Source organism: Hermetia illucens, chromosome 1 (assembly GCF_905115235.1).
Source record: "Hermetia illucens chromosome 1, iHerIll2.2.curated.20191125, whole genome shotgun sequence".
Taxonomy (NCBI): domain Eukaryota; kingdom Metazoa; phylum Arthropoda; class Insecta; order Diptera; family Stratiomyidae; genus Hermetia; species Hermetia illucens.
In genome coordinates, this window is record NC_051849.1 from 162,833,254 (window position 1) to 162,850,637 (window position 17,384).

Sequence of the window (17,384 nt, forward strand, 5' to 3'; positions counted from 1 at the left end):
TGTATCCTGTTTTATTTGGTTCATAGTTCAGTGGATATCACAACACTCGAAGTCATATTTAACACTGCAATTATTGTATGTTTGCCTTGAAGAATATGAATTACAAACTTTTCAAGTCAGGCCTAAAATCCCATAATTAAAGTAATCCATTTAGCTGGTAATCCAGGGTATAATAAAATCGACAGACAATCGGCCGGCAGCTAATCGCGACATAATCGGGCAAAATGAAGAGAGTGGAGTGCACTATAGCAAGCGCCTAGGAGTCATTAAAAACTGCCTAAGACGTATATGTACTTACACATTATCGGCTTCGACACTATACTGGGTAGCCGAAGTCTCCATTTCATACTCGAATCAGTTCTTAATATCGACTCTACCTTGTACTCGGTATATAAAGTTAAATCAGCATCAGATGCTGGTCATTTTCTTGAAAACTGGACAGAAGACGGTAGTTATAAGTTAGTAGAGCTCACACTAGCACGTTACATATATGAGCTTTTCGCGTAACAATCTTTCCAAAGTGCACGAGCGGAACGTGATTGCATAGTGCGGCGGTAGAACCCTTACCAGTTCCAAACGTAAAATCTAAGAACCAAATGCAGTTTTGTTAGAAGTGCAAGTGGATTTAGAAAGTGATCCATCAAGTGAGGTAAATCTGAGATAGATAGATACTCGCTCGCGATCTGTTCATTTGACTTTCCTAGGAGAGTTAGATGCTCGTTGCATCCGTAGATGTAAAACCTTACATACAGTGATCTTAGAAGAGGTTCGATGATCTCCAAGTGACTTGAGTGTTTGCACCTGGTGAAATTTGAGAGTGATTGGTGTACGCATTCAGCTTGAATAGGTAGTTCCATGAACTTACTCCTAATGCGGTTTGAATTGTAGGCGCGATGGTAAATTAGTAATTTATGTGGATGAACAATACATTCTTCTGCGGTTTGGGTACATGTCTTTGGATGGATACCTTAGCAGATACCGGTTTGACGGCTTGTGATTCAGATGTTACAATAGTATCTTTTCACACTTGATCGGACTACTAGTCCAGATATTTTTAAATAAATGTGTTTAGTAGAATTATTCAAAGTAACCCCCAAAACATGACATTTTTAGCTCCTAAGGCTTTAATTTGAAAACTGGTTTGACGCTACTTGACTAACAACTTTGCTTCCTATATAAACATGAGGAACATCAAAAACTTGAATAACAAAAATATCGTGTACTGACTAGCATAACAAAGCAATCACGGTTTGCAGTCATGACTCAACACGGTCTTTCTCTAGGTGGGCAAAAGATGCATCTGGGAAGAGGGTCAGATTCATTAGCTTTGTATTATCCACAGATTTTCCAGAAGCAGTTGAGTTCTTTTCAAGCAAAAGTTTTCTTTGTTGTCCACCGAAAATTTTCTTTGTTTCGCTTTTCCGAACAGTAAATAATAAAAGATCTTTATCAATACTGAACTTTAATCTCTTTGTGAATTTGTAGAGTTGCTGGACTGTAACGAAGAAATGTAGATAATATTTGTGGATTTGTTGCCAGTGCGTTAAATGATAAGAGCAAAAATATAAATATGATTGAGAATGAATCAAAGCGAGTTGACTCTCAAAGGAATTGTACTGGATTATGGGAAGATATCATTCATTATACGTACATGGTGATTTCCCTCGTAGCCTCAAACAGGTGTATTCAGAAGCAGAGTTTCAAGCTTTGAAGTGACTATCCGAATTCATTTTTGGGAAATTATGCCAATTTTCCTGATAGAAAACAAGATTCGCTCGATATGCATTTATTCCAAGTGTCTGAACAGGTTCCTGGCTTATTTGATATCTTGAATTCCCGGATTATTATGCAAATTCCTGTGCATGACAATTTAGAATTGTGCGCCGGACTCAACTCAGTAAGATAAACCAAACAGTAGTATCGTTGCTAGGTGAGATAACCTTGAGGATTTATCAGTTTCGATAATTCAATTAATTAAGAAATTGTTGTGTCAAAGTCTAAATTTCAATCGTTCAATGAAGTCATCTGCTGTTCGTCATTAAACAGTTGAATGCCGGATTTTTATTGGAATTCTTGGATTGATAAAATTAGATAAGCTTTAAGTACTCACAGGTGGGTGTAAACTTGTAAATCAAGAAAATGACATTCTTTGTGTTTAATCTGATGGAAATTATCGTGCGAATGATAATTGTGGAGCTGAAAGAGGAAAGGATATTTCGATGGCCATCGATATGTTTAACACATTAAGTGTGCGTATTCTTTCTTATTTTGAATAAGGACATGTATCTTCTTGATGTGAAAAATAAATTACAAATTTATGTCAGTGTGAGGAATCTGTAATTCGGTACTCCTATTTTCGATTTAAAGGATTCTGGAAGTAGAGGCCACTTCTTGAATGTTTTAAGAGGAGTTTGATTGAAATCTTTTTCGATATTAATGTCATGCTGTTACTTGGTATTGAATTAATGCTTGCTCATGGGCTCGAAAACAGATATTCGTTAGAATAGTTTTAGCCGTCTTTTAGCGGAAAGTGAGGATTTATTTTATTATTCTGCGTCCTTAAGGCATTATTGCTCCCCTTTTATTGGTTGCAGTGCACCTATTAATTATGGTGTATCAAGCAAGTCTATAACCGGCAGGAATTTTAATATATTCCCTACTTCCTGATATTTCAACTTGGCATCTGGAATTACATATACCCCTAGGTGCCTCGACCTATATTGCACAAGTGCCGGATACTGTCCCAGAACGTGTATATAGGCTTCGACACACTTAGCACAGAATCTGCAGACGATGTCTGTAGATATCTCTAGCACCTCTAGGTGATAGTTTAGTTGGTAGTGACCAGTGAGTATTTTCACTAATCCGGAGATTCTTATTGATTAGGTTTAAGCAGTCCTTTGTACACTTGGGTTCATATCCTTTCACAAGCAGCCTGGACTACTCCATTCCTGGCAGACTCGCTCAGTATAGATCTCTCAACTGTTCCTCTTAATTTTCATAGCCTTAATTGTCATAGCCATAAATCCGTTTCCGATTCCACAGAAGGCTTCCACGTAGAAACGTACTTGCTCTCTTCTTGGCCAATTCGTTTGCTGCCTTATTCCCTTCCAACCCAGCATGGCCTGGAAACCATAGTATCCATACCTTATTGTGTGAGCCGAGCGTATTCAGTCTCTTAAGGCATTTCGATACCAGTTCATCTGATTGAACGTAAGTGCCTTGATCTCCGTTTGGCTGTCAGTCAGAATAGCAAGGTTCTGCCTCCTGTAGTTCCTTTGGAGGTTGAAGGAGGCACATGTGTCTATGGTTTATCCATTGGCTCGAAGTACATTTTCCTTGCACTAATGAGTCCGGCGCCCGCTCCCTCTGCTATGAGAGAGAGATAGTCTGAAAGTTTGAAAATCGCCCTCCTTGGCGGCATCTGAATGTGCACATAGAGAAGAGTTAATTACAGAAGGACTTCTGGGGATTCCGTTAGGCATGTCCTCGTTGTCTCGCTGATACACACACAAGCCAGTTTTTGGAGTTTGTGTAATTCCCAGGCTTGTGGGTTGATTTCCGTGGGCGTGGGTATATTGCAGTGTATATCCAATGTAGTATCTTCGGGCTACAACCCCCTTTTTTCCTGTTATTGACTCGCAAGTCACTAGAGCCCTCGTAGCTTTCCGACAAGTGTTTCCAACATGCGTCTTTCAGAGTAATTTTTGGTCTAGCGTAATTTCCAAATATGCTATGTAACATTATGGTTCTGAGGTGATCAGCTTTCTGAGCTTTCCTGTATTTAACCCAGTTTTTGGTTTCTCAGTGACTGGATGGTTGGGGATTTAAATCTTCTTCAAATTTTGCTCATCAATGGTAACTTATTTCCTGTGCAAGAACAAAATACTGCAGGAGTAAAAACAGTGCACGAAAGGCAGCGAAGACTGTAAAGAATTGAAAAAACATCAACACCTTTATTGATAATAAATTGGTACATACTCATGGCTACTACAAGTGTTATGTTTGTTCAAAACTCTCACGAATGTGATACTTCTTCTGAGGGTAGTGCTGAAGAATTATAGTATGAACCCATGGGTATAGGTGCAAATATTAGGGAAGCAAGAATGGAACACACGAAGGAAATTTTTCAAACCTTATCATCAACGGCATAACAACCGGTATCCGGTCTAGGCCTGCTTTAGTAAGGAACCGCAGACACCCACCTCGGTTTTGCGCCGAAGTCCGCCAAATTGATATCCCTAAAAGGTCTCTAGCGTCCTGACTCTCTCTGCTCCATCTCAGGAAGGGTCTGCCTCGTCTTCTTTTTCTACCATAGATATTGCCTTTGTAGACTTTGTGGGCTGGATCATTCTCATCCGTACGAGTTAAGTGAACCGCCCACCGCAACCTGTTGAGTCGGATTTTATCCACAACTAGACGGTCATAGTATCACCAATAGGTTTCGTCGTTATGTAGGCTACGGAATCATCCATCCTCATGTAGGGGGTCAAAAATTCTTCGGAGGATTCTTCTCTCAAACGTGGCCAAGAGTCGCATTGCGCTCGACCGAGATTATTACCCCGATTTGACTCAGGTACTCATTCATAGCTGAGTCGACTGGATTCCGACCGCAAATCAAGATACAAATTCCACTGTCACCAGGGAGATTTGAACCGGGACCTTCCGCACGATAACCTTGTACCTTGCACTCATCTATCCGTCCGTGGTCTGCCAGCTTTGATCATTCAGGTAGCCGGTGATCGGATGAAAAATGATTGGGCCAACCGACCAAATATGTTTATTTAGGCTGTGAGCATGAATTTCATGTTTGCGGATCTGAACGTGGATGCCGGGTTTAGAGATATGCAGTCCGCTTTCATACTCTGGATTCTGCCCACGTTAAAATCATTATTCTCAGATTTCTAAAATAATTTTTTGTATGCTTTATTTTTTTTTTTTACTTGATAAGTGAATATTTGTTACAATAGGAAAATATTACTCACCTTTGGGCCAAATTCATACTACGTTTTCTAAGTAATATTACAAGGCTAGTTGTTTTATCATAATCACCATTGTAGTTCTTGTAAGAAAAAGTAAATATATCCTTGCTGTCCGCACCTATACCCTTCCTCTCGATTCACATTTTAGGATTTTATGAATTTCGATAGGAGTTAACTATTTAATGAATTTGAAAACGTCAAACAACTCAGTTTTTATTAGTTATTTCTTTATAAAATGTTTTCAGTATTGGTATGCATTTAGCTAGTATAATTGTTATATTTGTTCAATTTCTTATCTGTTTTTATTAATTAGTTTTGTAGATAAATACTAAATCTATTTCTGTATAATCATTATAATTTATTTTATTGTCTGCATTTTCAAAGCCATTATTATTGAATCTATGGAATGTATATTAATTACAGATGCAAGCATTCAGAATCAATTAATTATATTTCCTATAATTTGTTTAAAACGTCTACGTAATCGTAGTAGCCAGGCATGCGACTTTTCTGCCATTGAATATTTGCGCTTCATAATTATTTATCAAAGTGGCAATTTAGTATTTTTGCGTGATCAGATATTAACTGCTAGATATGCTTTAGTAAGTATTTTCCGAGACTGTTTAAATTACCAGCTTTGCAATATAAACCATTCTGTAGTGAAACTCACAAAATTACCCTTTGTTCTGTGGCAACGGTCGTAATATGATTACCATTCTTTCCTTTCTGACAAACAGAAAACAAATAGTTCCAACAACCTGTTTTAGTCTAATCATCATAATATAGAGATGCCGGAAACTCCACCTCCACAAACATCACCTTTCATTGGCCTAACCGTACATGTGATGATATGTCACTCACGTTGATAATTTGAGTTAATGAACATCCAAGAGAAGGAGAAAAACAAGAGATTCCATCTACTATACTACACGAAAAGAATATGGCATTGGGATTTTTATGAATGAGTATTACATCACTTCAAGTATATATAATTTCCATTGCTTTTTAAGGTTTTGTGTAAACACAAAACCTTATTAAAATCGGTTTACTGTCTGTCTGTCTGTCTGTCTGTCTGTCTGTCCGTCTGTCTTTTTTTTTTTTTTTTTTTTTTTTTTTTTTTTTTTTTCGGCGTTGGAAGGTGGAAAGGTTCAAAACCTACTGCTGGCTCCTGCCACGCAGTTATGTGAGACTTCTACTCACTAAAACCACCTCCTTCTCATTCCACTCTCCCCACGGAACTCCTATCAAGTATTGCATCGCGGGGCTGGATCAGCTTTTAGCTGCGGCTCCTTATGGTTCTCTCCCTTCCTTGTTTTCGTCGTAGTTCTTCCTGCCTAAGCTGTTGGTGAATAGCTTGTAGTTCCTTTACAACCTGGTTCCAGGCATCCGTTGACTCCAGCATAAACTCCACAATGTTTTCGGGTGTTAAACGCCTGTCTGCGACCGCTTCCATTCTTGTTCGGTGCGCGGTGAACCTGGGGCAATCAAATATGACATGCTCCGCATTCTCAGCCACGTTACCACATCTTGGGCAGCATGGTGATTCGTCGTGACCAAATCGATGTAAATAAGCACGATAACCTCCATGTCCACTCAAGAATTGTGTTAGCTCGTGGCTTAATTCCCCATGGTTTCGTTCAAACCATCTCCGAATATCCGGAATGATGCGGTATGTCCAACGAGCATTTTGGGACTCGTCCCATCGCTGTTGCCACCGTTCGATAGATTCCCACCGTGCCAGCTGCCGTCGAAATGCGCTAGACTCTCCAGCTGCATACGTTTTGTCGTAGAGTCGCCGACTTTCCTTCGCCAAGATGTCTATGGGGAGCATCCCTGCTAGTACATATGCCGCTTCTCCTGATGTTGTCCGATATGCACTGCATACCCGGAGTGCACTTAACCGATACGCCATTCCCAATTTTCGGCAGTTCACTTTGTTATTCAGAGCAGTTGCCCAAACTGGAGCTGCGTAGAGTAGCACGGAGCTGACTACCCTGGAGAGCAGAAGACGTCGACTTTGTCTTGGCCCACCAATGTTCGGTAGTATCCTCGAGATCGTTGTAGCGATGGAAGACGCTTTAGTTGCGGCGTACTCAATGTGTCTTTTGAAGTTGAGTCTTCTGTCAATAATTACTCCCAAGTATTTGAGCGATGGTTGGGAGTAAATTGTCTTTCCGCCAACTTTGATTTTCACAGTTGTGTTCTTTCTTCTCTTGCTAATGAGAACTACTTCTGTTTTATGCTCGGCAAGTGAAAGGCCAGAATTTCTCAACCAGGAATTGATCTCCCATATCGCTTCATTTGCATAGATCTCGATCTCATCTTGGTGCTTTGCAACCACCGTTATTCCGATATCATCGGCGAAACCAATAGTTGTCACGTTGTCCGGTAGGCGTAGCGTCAACACTCCATCGTACATAACTAGCCACAGCAAGGGACCCAGGACAGAACCCTGTGGCACTCCGCAAGTTGTCGGGAATATTTTTAGCCCATCGTCCGAGTCGCAGTAAAGTCTCCTCCCAAGGAGAAACTCGACTACAATGCGTACAATGTACTTCGGGGCTTGTATCTTGTCAAGTGCCTCGATGATTTTATTCCATTTTGCACTATTGAACGCATTTTTTACGTCGAGGGTTATTACTGCGCAGCTTTTTCCTTCTTCTATTGCAGCCTGAGCCAAGCCAGTCAGCATGCTGATTGCGTCGACAGTTGATTTTGCCTTACGAAATCCGAATTGTTTGTCGGAAAGGCCTCCTTCCTTTTCCGCAACAGCGAGCAGTCTGTTATATATTACTCGTTCAAAAAGCTTGCCAATGGTATTGACCAGACATATCGGCCTATATGAGGAGGGGTCACCCAATGGTTTACCTGCCTTCGGAATGAGTATTAGCTTTTGTACCTTCCATTGCTCGGGGAATTCTCCTTCCCTAAGGCATGCCGTGAAAACTTGGGCAAACATACCTGGTGCTGTCCTGGCGGCTACTTTCAGGGCAATGTTAGGGATTCCATCCGGTCCTGGAGTCTTTTTTTCAACCAATCTTTTTGCTGCGTCTAGAACCTCCTCATTTTCCACTATCGGAACTTCGTCGGGATTTAACTGTACTGCAGGCAAACTTGTACCATTCAGATCCACTGGGAATAGAGTGTTCACTATATTCTGCAACAACTCTGGGCAAGTAATCGGTGGGGAGCGCTCGCCTTTTAGTGATGACATCACTGACCTATATGCGCCACCCCAGGGGTCGGAATCAGCTTCAGTACACATCCGCTTGAAATGTTCGGATTTGCTCCTTGCGATAGCTACTTGCAATTTTTTCCTCGCATCTTTATATTGCACGTGTAGCTCCTCGAACTCAGGTCGGTTTCTTCTGCGCTGGGAGCGTCTCCTAGCTTTGAGACACTTTTTCCGGCATTCCTCAATTTCGGAATTCCACCAAAAATTAGGATTTCGTCTTCGGAAAGTGCTACGTCGAGGCATAGCGGCATCGCATGCCCGCTGCAATTTTTCCACGACCTGTGAAACTTTGTTTTGTGCGCTTCCCGATAGCAATGTATCTTCCAGAAGTACCTCCTTGAACATTTCTGCGTCGAATTTCTTAGTTACCCAGCTCATCGTTATTCGTGTGAATGGCTTCAAATTATTCCTTTGCGAGGTTTGAAAGATGATAGCCTGATGATCGCTGTGTGTGTACTCCTCGCTGACACGCCACTCCAAGTCTCTGATTAAGGTATCACTGACGAAGGTGAGGTCTACCACCGATTGCAATTCTCCCCTTCGGAATGTGTTGGCTCCCCCAGAGTTGGCAAGTACCACGTTCAAGCGCGAGAATGTCTCCAGCAATATTCGTCCTCTTGCGTTGGTTTCTCTGCTACCCCATTCTTCTGCCCATGCGTTGAAGTCGCCGGCTATTACTTTGGGGTTGTAGCGACTTGCATTGAAGGATAGTTTCTCCAGCAATGACGTGAATTCCTCTATTGTGAGGCTCGGTGCTGCGTAGCAGCTATAGATATATATCCCTCCAATCTTGGCACGGGTGAACCCGTCTTCTGGATGTCTTTTCGCATCTACTATAGCTTGGCTTCCGCAGCTCCATATCGCCGCCTTACTGGTTTTGTCTGCTATCCATACTCCGCTATGCAGATTTTCGTATTGTTCAGTTACAATCGCAACGTCCACGTTGTTCTCGAATACGCTTTGGGAAAGTAGGTCTTGGGCCGCTCGACAGTGATTCAGATTGAGTTGCATAAACTTCATTTGGCTTTATTTATGAACGCCTTTCTGAACACTGGACATTTACTGCTTCCTGCAATGTGGGCGCTGTCATTACTTTTTGCTTCCACACAGAATACGCACTTGGGCATTCCGTTGCAGTCCTTTGCCAAATGGCCTTGTTCTCCACATTTGCGGCACAGATTTGATCTGTCTTGGGAGCTAGTGCAAGCTTTCGCTATATGACCAACCTGCCAGCACTTATAGCATTTATGTACTGGACTCTGTTCCCGTAACCGACAGACCACCCATCCAATACGTACCTTGCCCACTGCAATCGCCTTTTTCGCTGCTTCAATAGGAAGACTTATCGACGCTATCTGCGTGTCACCGTACGCTTTTCTAAGTCGTAGCACATTGGACTCGCTCACTGTTTGTAATCCCAATTGGGTTTGCAAGGCCTCGCAGATCTCAGATTTTGTGGTGACTTCATCCAAATCCTTGCATTCGATCACCACCGAATCCTTACTCATTTTGACCGCCGCAGCCTCACCTAGTGATGCTTCAATTTTCTTCCGTAGGTTTTCGCCTCCGTCATCACCGGTTTTAAGTTCGAACAACAGGTCGCCTTTCTGTGTTCGTCTTATCCGCGTGACATTTGCACTCAGATCCGTCAAGGAGGCATCTGCTTTAACCTTGCGTAGGATTTCCGCGTACGTCAACTCGCTGGTTTTTGTTATTATCAGCGCGTCCGGCCTGGCTCTTTTTTGCAGCTTCTTCTTAGGTCCTACCTTAGTCCACGTGTCTTCGGCGCTGTTAGTGGCCTTTTCCGTATGCCCAGATAATCTTCCGTCATTCCCAGGTTGCACCGGCATCTGTTTCTCCTTTTTCCTTTTTGCTGTTCGTTGGGGAGATAGCACTTCTTCATTTGGGTCTCTTAATCGTTTGTTCCGAATTTCCGAGAAATCCTTTTCGCTTTGGAAGAGTTCTTTGCCAAAGAGCTTTTTGGGAAGAGATGTCTTCTGCGTGGTTTGGGTTGCTACGGCAACCATCGCTTTTTGTTGGCTTATCGGCACTGTTGCTTCCGCCCGTGCTTTCATGTCCTCTTTGACCTTGAAGTACGTTGCCCTAATAGAACGCACCTGATCCTTTATCGCGTGGTGTACATTATTGCGTTGGTTAACGTACTCCATTAGATTATTAATCATCGATCCCAGCTTCGTAAATGCGTCACCCTCGGCTTCAGCAGTAACTACACTGCTGCTACTCTTAGGGCCCAACATGCGTTTTTCCGTCGAATTCGCTGCTGGTGATCTCACTAATTTTGCGCTCCGCTTGAAGGGATCACTCGCGCTAGAAGGTAACAGTGGAGACTCCCCACTAGCCATTTTGCTAGTGGGAAGCCCACCGGAGTCCTCCGCTTCCTCCACTGCTTACAGTAATTTAACTCAAAAAAGTGAAATTATAATAGTGTAGTTTATAAAAACTTGTCCGCTTTAAGTGGGGATGGAATTCGGGCTTCACTCACCAACCGCTTAATTGGAAATTTAAAAATTTATTTGTTATAGTATAATATATAAAAGCAAAACCTCCCGCGCTCGAAACGAGAATCGACCCCAGATCACGAGTAATGCGAAGCAAGCGTGCTGTCAGCAAGCTACGCACTCTTGCCTCAAAATTACACTTTATGTGGATTAGTTCAGACAATAATTGCACTTTCTACTCGCATTCAGTACGAGCGCCTTGAATATCCAATTCAGCATTCAGCGAGAGAAATAAATAAATAAAGGGGAAGAGCCAAACTCCAACCTGTTCCCACTTCTATCAGCAAACATTAACCATTAAGCATTCCGCCGTGTTGGTTCGGTTAAATTGAAAACAATTTTTTTTTCTTTTATTATTTTTTGAATATAAAAAAAAAAAATGTCCCTTACGTGATTGAACCAAGGTCGCCCGGTCCGCGAGCACGCGCGCTCCCACTAGTCTGTCTTCGACGCTGTATGTCCTTTTTCAATATTAGTTATTGGACATTACCAGCTAACACCCGCCGATATATTTCATAAACGGCAATTCAAATGACCGGTTCAGCGGAGAAGAGAACAAAGGGAAGATAAAACTTATTTAAATAAGTTTCACGTAAGAAACGCCACCGATCTCACTTCACCTTTAACTACTTCCGCACTTTTCACCTTCGGGCAGTTTAATTCACAATTTTCACTGAGTTCCTTTGCCTTTTTTTCCTTCTTGATTTGCGAGCGTTCGCAATACACTTCCGCTCCAGTCAACGATTAGTCCGTCTGTCTGTCTGTCTGTCTGTCTGTCTGTCTGTCTGTCCGTCACACGCATTTTTCTCGGAAACGGTTGCAGTGATTGACACCAAATTTGGAGGAAAGCTGGGAACTGTGAACGCTCACGCATACAGTGAGTTACATCCTTTAATGATGAATTTAAGGGGGGGTCCCCATACATGCAAAAGGGGGGTGTAAATTTTTTTTTCATCAAATATAGCCATGTGGGGTATCAAATTAAAGGTCTCGGTTAGTACTTTTCGAAGACGGTTTTAGTTTTGACATTTGTTGAAAAGGTAGGGAGGGAGGGGGGTGGAAAGTGACCATTCATTTACGGGGGCCATTCTCAGAAACTACCCAACCGAAAAATCTGAAAAAAATCAAGAGGCTGCCACTATATGGTGCCTGGGCTCCAAAATACCTTCCACACTGATATCTGCACAAATAAAGTTAATAATAGTATATTACTGTAATTTTTAGTAATTCGCTGCAAGACCCCCCTTAAGTTCATGCTAGGACTACGAAATTTCGCAATAATATAGGATATAATATAGAGCATAATCTTACCAAGTTTGGTGGAAATCGCACTATTACTCACAAAGTTATAATACGTCAAAGTTGTCGCTTCTTTGCAAATTCAAGACTATGAATGTCAATATCATCCGAAAGTGGATATTCTCACATAATATATGCATATATTACGTGCTACGTATTAAGAAATACACAAAACCTTTCGTACCTGAAGCGTCCAGCTTCCGGTTTTCCGACTTGTTTGGCATTGCAACTATTTTTCCGAAGCAACCCGTAGCCTTTCCAAAGCCGCCGCCATCGACGCTTACACTAGGAAGAACGGTGATATTTGATGATGTTCAGTAATGTCATATCACATCAGCACGGATTATGTTACTTGTTACACCCATCACTTTGGTGATGCGGTGAAGCTAAGTAATGTTGTAATGCTAAGTGATGTTGTGGTGTTTGGTGATGTTTGGATCGCAGTAATGTGATGCTATAATTTAAGGTGATATCACTTTTGTAGTATTACATACATCACCTATACATGTCTATCGTAATCGAATTTTTTATTCTTCAAAGATTTTCGAGTCGCAATTTAATATCACGGCACTAATTTGTCAGTTAAGGAGTCAACATTGATGTTTTTTTAAACAAATATTTATTATTTGATTTCATCCATACACTGGAAGCCTACCTCTATGTGTCGTTCCCAGGTAAGTCTTCTACCAAGGTGTTGGCCCAGGTATTTAAAGTCACCGATTGGGTTATAGTGATGTTGTTGATCTTCACTTGGGGGCAATTTCCTTTTCACAAAGTGATAGTTACTTGCACACACTTAGTTAACTTTCAACCTTCCCATTTGAAGCCTACTTCCCTTAAACGCCATTCCATGCATTTGAACTTAAGATTGCGGTGTCGTTTGCAAAAGCAGTAGTGGTTGTTAACGTGCCGTGTAGATAAGATACAGTACAGGACCGAGTACACTCCCCTGAAGAACTCCTGTTCTGATCTTATGTTGTTCATTTTGTAAATATCTTTGTATTTCACCTGGAATCGGCGTTTCGTTAAATACAATGTTAATAATGGAAACAACCAGGGAGTAGTCGTTTGATTTTGTTTAAAAGCCCTGCATCTCAAACTTTGCCATATAGTTCCGCTTCACCAAGTAATATTACTGTGTAAAATCTTGTGCCTTCGAGAGCATGATTTATTTCTGATACAATCCGGTGGACTTATCTTATGGTATTGTGCTGTTTTCTTAATTGGTAATCACGTATAACGTTCCGATAGTAACTAAATCATACCCTGAAGTCTCTCTAGGGTTGCATTTTTTTTACATAATCCTTCTATATCTTTTCGGGAAGTTTGCAAGTGATTTAGCGTGGTGCTAACTAGACAACTGGGAAGCTCAAACGGCCCTTGTGCATGGATTGGTTGAAATACTTCTTCCAAGTGGGCTGCGAATGCTTTGGGTTTGTTCTCATTACTTTCGTTGGCCTACCTTTTAGCAGCTTTCCACAATGAATAGTCACTGGATTCGGACGCAGGCCACTGATCTTCCATAAGCGCAAATTTAAGCTATTTTGTGGTTTCATAGAGTATGCTTCTTTATCTCCCAAGAGCTTAAAAATTGTCGACGAATAAACTTCTTTCAATTTGACTCTCTTCGAAGTATTTAGAGTTGCTATAGAGGCGGCTTTCCAGTAAAATTTTGTTGAAACGCTCAAGCACTTCATCGATGTCGGATTTACTCCTTAATCGAACATCACGCAAAACACTATTATTGACTTCGTTTTTGATTGTTCTTGTTCTTGGCTGACTTGTGGTCGAGTTTGCAGCATAAGACTGCCTCATACAGTTCCTGATATTTAGGAGAGACTATTCTTTGCACTGAAGTCTCTAGCTGCGATGAATTTGTACCCTAAAGTCTTAAAGAACTGGATAAACTGCTATCGAGTTATTTTATGTCATGGGGTGCAATAAATCGATGCTAAGACAAGTTTTCCTGACCACATCTGTTGGCGAGGTTGCAACATCATATTTTGGTTCTTTATTAGTTCCTGGATTATTTCGCTGGTAGTATGCATCAACTGAGTCAGATTATTCGACAGTGCAGCAATAATCGAAGATGGTTCTTGATATGAACTGTCAGCGACAGGTTCGTATTGGCCTTGGTTTTTCACTACATCAGCAAATCGCACTTCAGGATGAATAGATGGGGCTAGTAAGTTAACGGAGCTGGTGGTGTTTTAGGTGGAGAGTTAATTTGGTTTTGCTCCCATCATTTGAACAGGCACCGTGTTTTGCTTCAGGGCACACTATACACTTCGCACCCTCTATAATTGGTAGAATGGTTTTGTCCACAGTTACTTCATTTTCTAGCTGTAGCGCATATTTTATTTTTGGTGTATGGAACTGTTTTATGGAATTCCCCGCATTTGATGTTTTTCTCTTAAAGAGGATCTTGTTTGCATGGTTTTCTCGTGTATCTTGATAATTTGAATTATCTATCATATGATCTTTCTTGGAGAGATTAGATGCACTTGCCGGAAAAGCAGGTCTAACGAGACTGAGAGTGGAATAAGGGGATTCTTAGAACCCGAATAAAAATTTCAATGAAAAAGGGGATGATAGGACCAGATCCAGAACTATATAATTTTCACCGTGGATGCTTTCTTTACGCATAATTTTCCCGCCGAAAGATGATTTCATGCAACTGTAAACATATTTTCGAGAATTTATGTTAATATACTCTTAAATTGTCGCGCTATTGCCTCTTGGAGGTGTTAGGCGAACAATTGCGTTGAAGATGACTTCAAAAAGCCTCGCTTTTAATCACAAAGCAGATTCAGTGCCAGCTAAAAAATGGCCTCTACCAAAAACCCAATTTCAAGCGAAAGGAACTCTATACGAGGGTGGACCCAAAAAAAATGGGAATTTCGTCATAACTTCTTTATTTCTCAATATTTTTACACCAAATTATGATCACCTTCAAAGTATTCGCCTTTGACTACAACTCACTTCTCCAAACGATTCTTCCATTGTTCAAAACATTTTTTAAGTTCGCTCATCGGGATGTCCTTTAAGCCTTCCAGCGATTTTTGTTTCACCTCCTCCGCAGTGGAAAAACGCTTTTGTTCCATATTGCTTTTGAGTCGTATCCATAGCACCACGATTCGTCACCAGTAATCACCTTGGAACAAAATTCAGGGTGCTCTTCGAGCTGATTTTGAAGCTCAAATCATGCCTGAAGTCAACGCTCCCTTTGCTCATCTGTGGGAAGGCGCGGGACGAATCTGGTTGCAACCCTTCTCATGTGCAAATCTTCGTATAAAATTCTCTGAATTGGACTCCATGATATTCCCGACATATCACAGAGTTGATCAATGGTTCGCCGACGGTCTTCACGAACGAGTTCTTACGTTGAGGGGTGTCCTGAACGAAGTTGGTCTTCAATGGAACTTTCTCCATTTTTAAAACGTGAAAACCAATCGTAAACTCTGATTTTACTTTAGGCAACATTCCCATAAGCAGTCTTAAGCATTACAATAGTTTCCGCTGCCGATTTCCTCAACAATTGGTAATTGATTTCACAGAAATAAACGGATAACTGGAAGTAAAGGCACTAACTCCATTGTTGGCTACGCCATGCAGTTTAATCGACTATCCTAAGATGGACGACGATAGGGCCATGGAGAGGAGCACGTGGCGTAGAATAGTGGAGGAGGAATGCAAGCCTCTTGGGAAGTTCAGAGGGAGCGGAAGCACATTTCAGCGAGCCATGATCAATACTTAGGCGTGGTTAGTGCACTATTTTCCATTAAGGAGTGAAAGGCAACCCAATAATCAAGTACTTTCCGCGGAGTTCAGAACATAGTTCGCACTATTTATGGTTATGAATGTGGAATCAATTATTTGGCCAATTAGCTCTGAATTTATAAAAAGAGGCAAGCAGAGTCGATTTAAAAACAACGTTTCTCCTGTGCTGTTATGTTAAAACTGACCATCGCTGTTACTTCTAGTCCTTCTTAAAAATCTGTCTCTGCGTAGTACTGCGACACTTTAGCCTGGCCGAATTTAAAATGAATAAGTACTACTGCCTACGAACCAGTTACTGGTAAAGGTGTTGATCAAAAGGTGGAAGTGGCAGTGACTGGATCATTATTTTAAAGGACGACGATAACTCCGTTGCTGGCTATGCCGTGCATGGGCAGTGGAAGTTCTGGAATAAGCTGAAACATATTTTGGTAAAGTGACACTAATTGCGCGTAAGTGTTCATAGTTAACTCTCTATCCACTGTGAAAAGTGCTACTTCTACCTAAATATGTTTCAGTGTAAAATGTGTGTATCCCGCTTCCCTCTCAGTGGGATGGACGAATTGCCAAAACAGTACTCCGAGTGCGGGCTGGATAGGCGTTGTATATACTGTTAAGTGTAAGAAACTACCTCATCTGAGTTTTTGTTTCCTGTCAATTTGGTGCAAGGAGTTCTTTTAGTAGAAAACAAGCAAACAGCGTTAACGCAGCCACAATTCCCTTTAAATCAACTGGCCTTAGGTCACATTAGACGAGGACGAATCTTATAAACATAATATTGAAAATTATAGATAGTCTGTTTTATGTTGATTATGTTTTCCTAGCGTCTTATAGCAAAAATGATCTCAAGGAACTTGTCCAAAAATGGAATGATCGCCTCATGCAACATGGTCTCAGATTGAATCTAAATAAAACTGAATTTTTGACAACCGATCCCCATGAAACAGACACAGTAACTGTTAGCGGCAGTAACCTACCCAGAATTGAGCGATTTAAATATTTCGGGTCAATGCTATCAGCCAATGGAGAAAGAGCTGCATTATAAAATAGCTTCACGCATTAACGCAACCTGGATGAAGTGGTGTTCCGTAACTGGTGTTCTTTATGATCGATGTCTCAAATCTCAAATTTACCACAATGTCGTTCGTCATGCCGCTCTCTATGGTTCTGAGTCTTGGGTGACTATAAAAGACAATGCACAGCGTGTTGCGGTAATGGAGACGAAGATGTTGCGTTGGACTAGGGGCTTTACACATTTTGATCACATCCGACCGATATGGGGTTGCACCGATCGTGGAAAAATTGCGAGAGAAGTGTCATGCAATTCGCGCTAAGGGGAATTCACTTACTAAGATTGGTCTGAACATCGAAGTCGATGGTAAGTGAGCAAGATGCCGACCGAAACAACGGTGGTTTGATACGCTGGATGAGAATTTGAAAGCCTCGCGATTGAATCCAGATCAGGTTTTTGAAAGAACCAAATGGCGAAACTGATCACAACGAGTCGACCCCACTTGTGAACGGGACCAAGGCTGGAGAAGAGGTGTACTTTCACACCACAGGCAATATACG

At 41.4% G+C, this 17,384-nt stretch overlaps 1 protein-coding gene across 2 annotated transcripts in view; it reads left to right on the forward strand.

The window, feature by feature from the left end:
* The first annotated feature begins 308 nt into the window (after positions 1 to 308).
* The window catches only part of LOC119648946 (ATP-binding cassette sub-family G member 4), a 72,630-nt gene continuing 55,554 nt past the window's right edge, over positions 309 to 17,384 (forward strand). The window contains exon 1 of one of the 2 annotated variants that reach the window (XM_038050865.1): positions 309 to 649. The gene's annotated coding sequence lies outside the window, so the exon portion shown is untranslated. Of the gene's footprint in view, positions 650 to 669; positions 848 to 17,384 lie in introns of those variants that run through there. The other variant, XM_038050873.1, reaches the window with a different exon arrangement.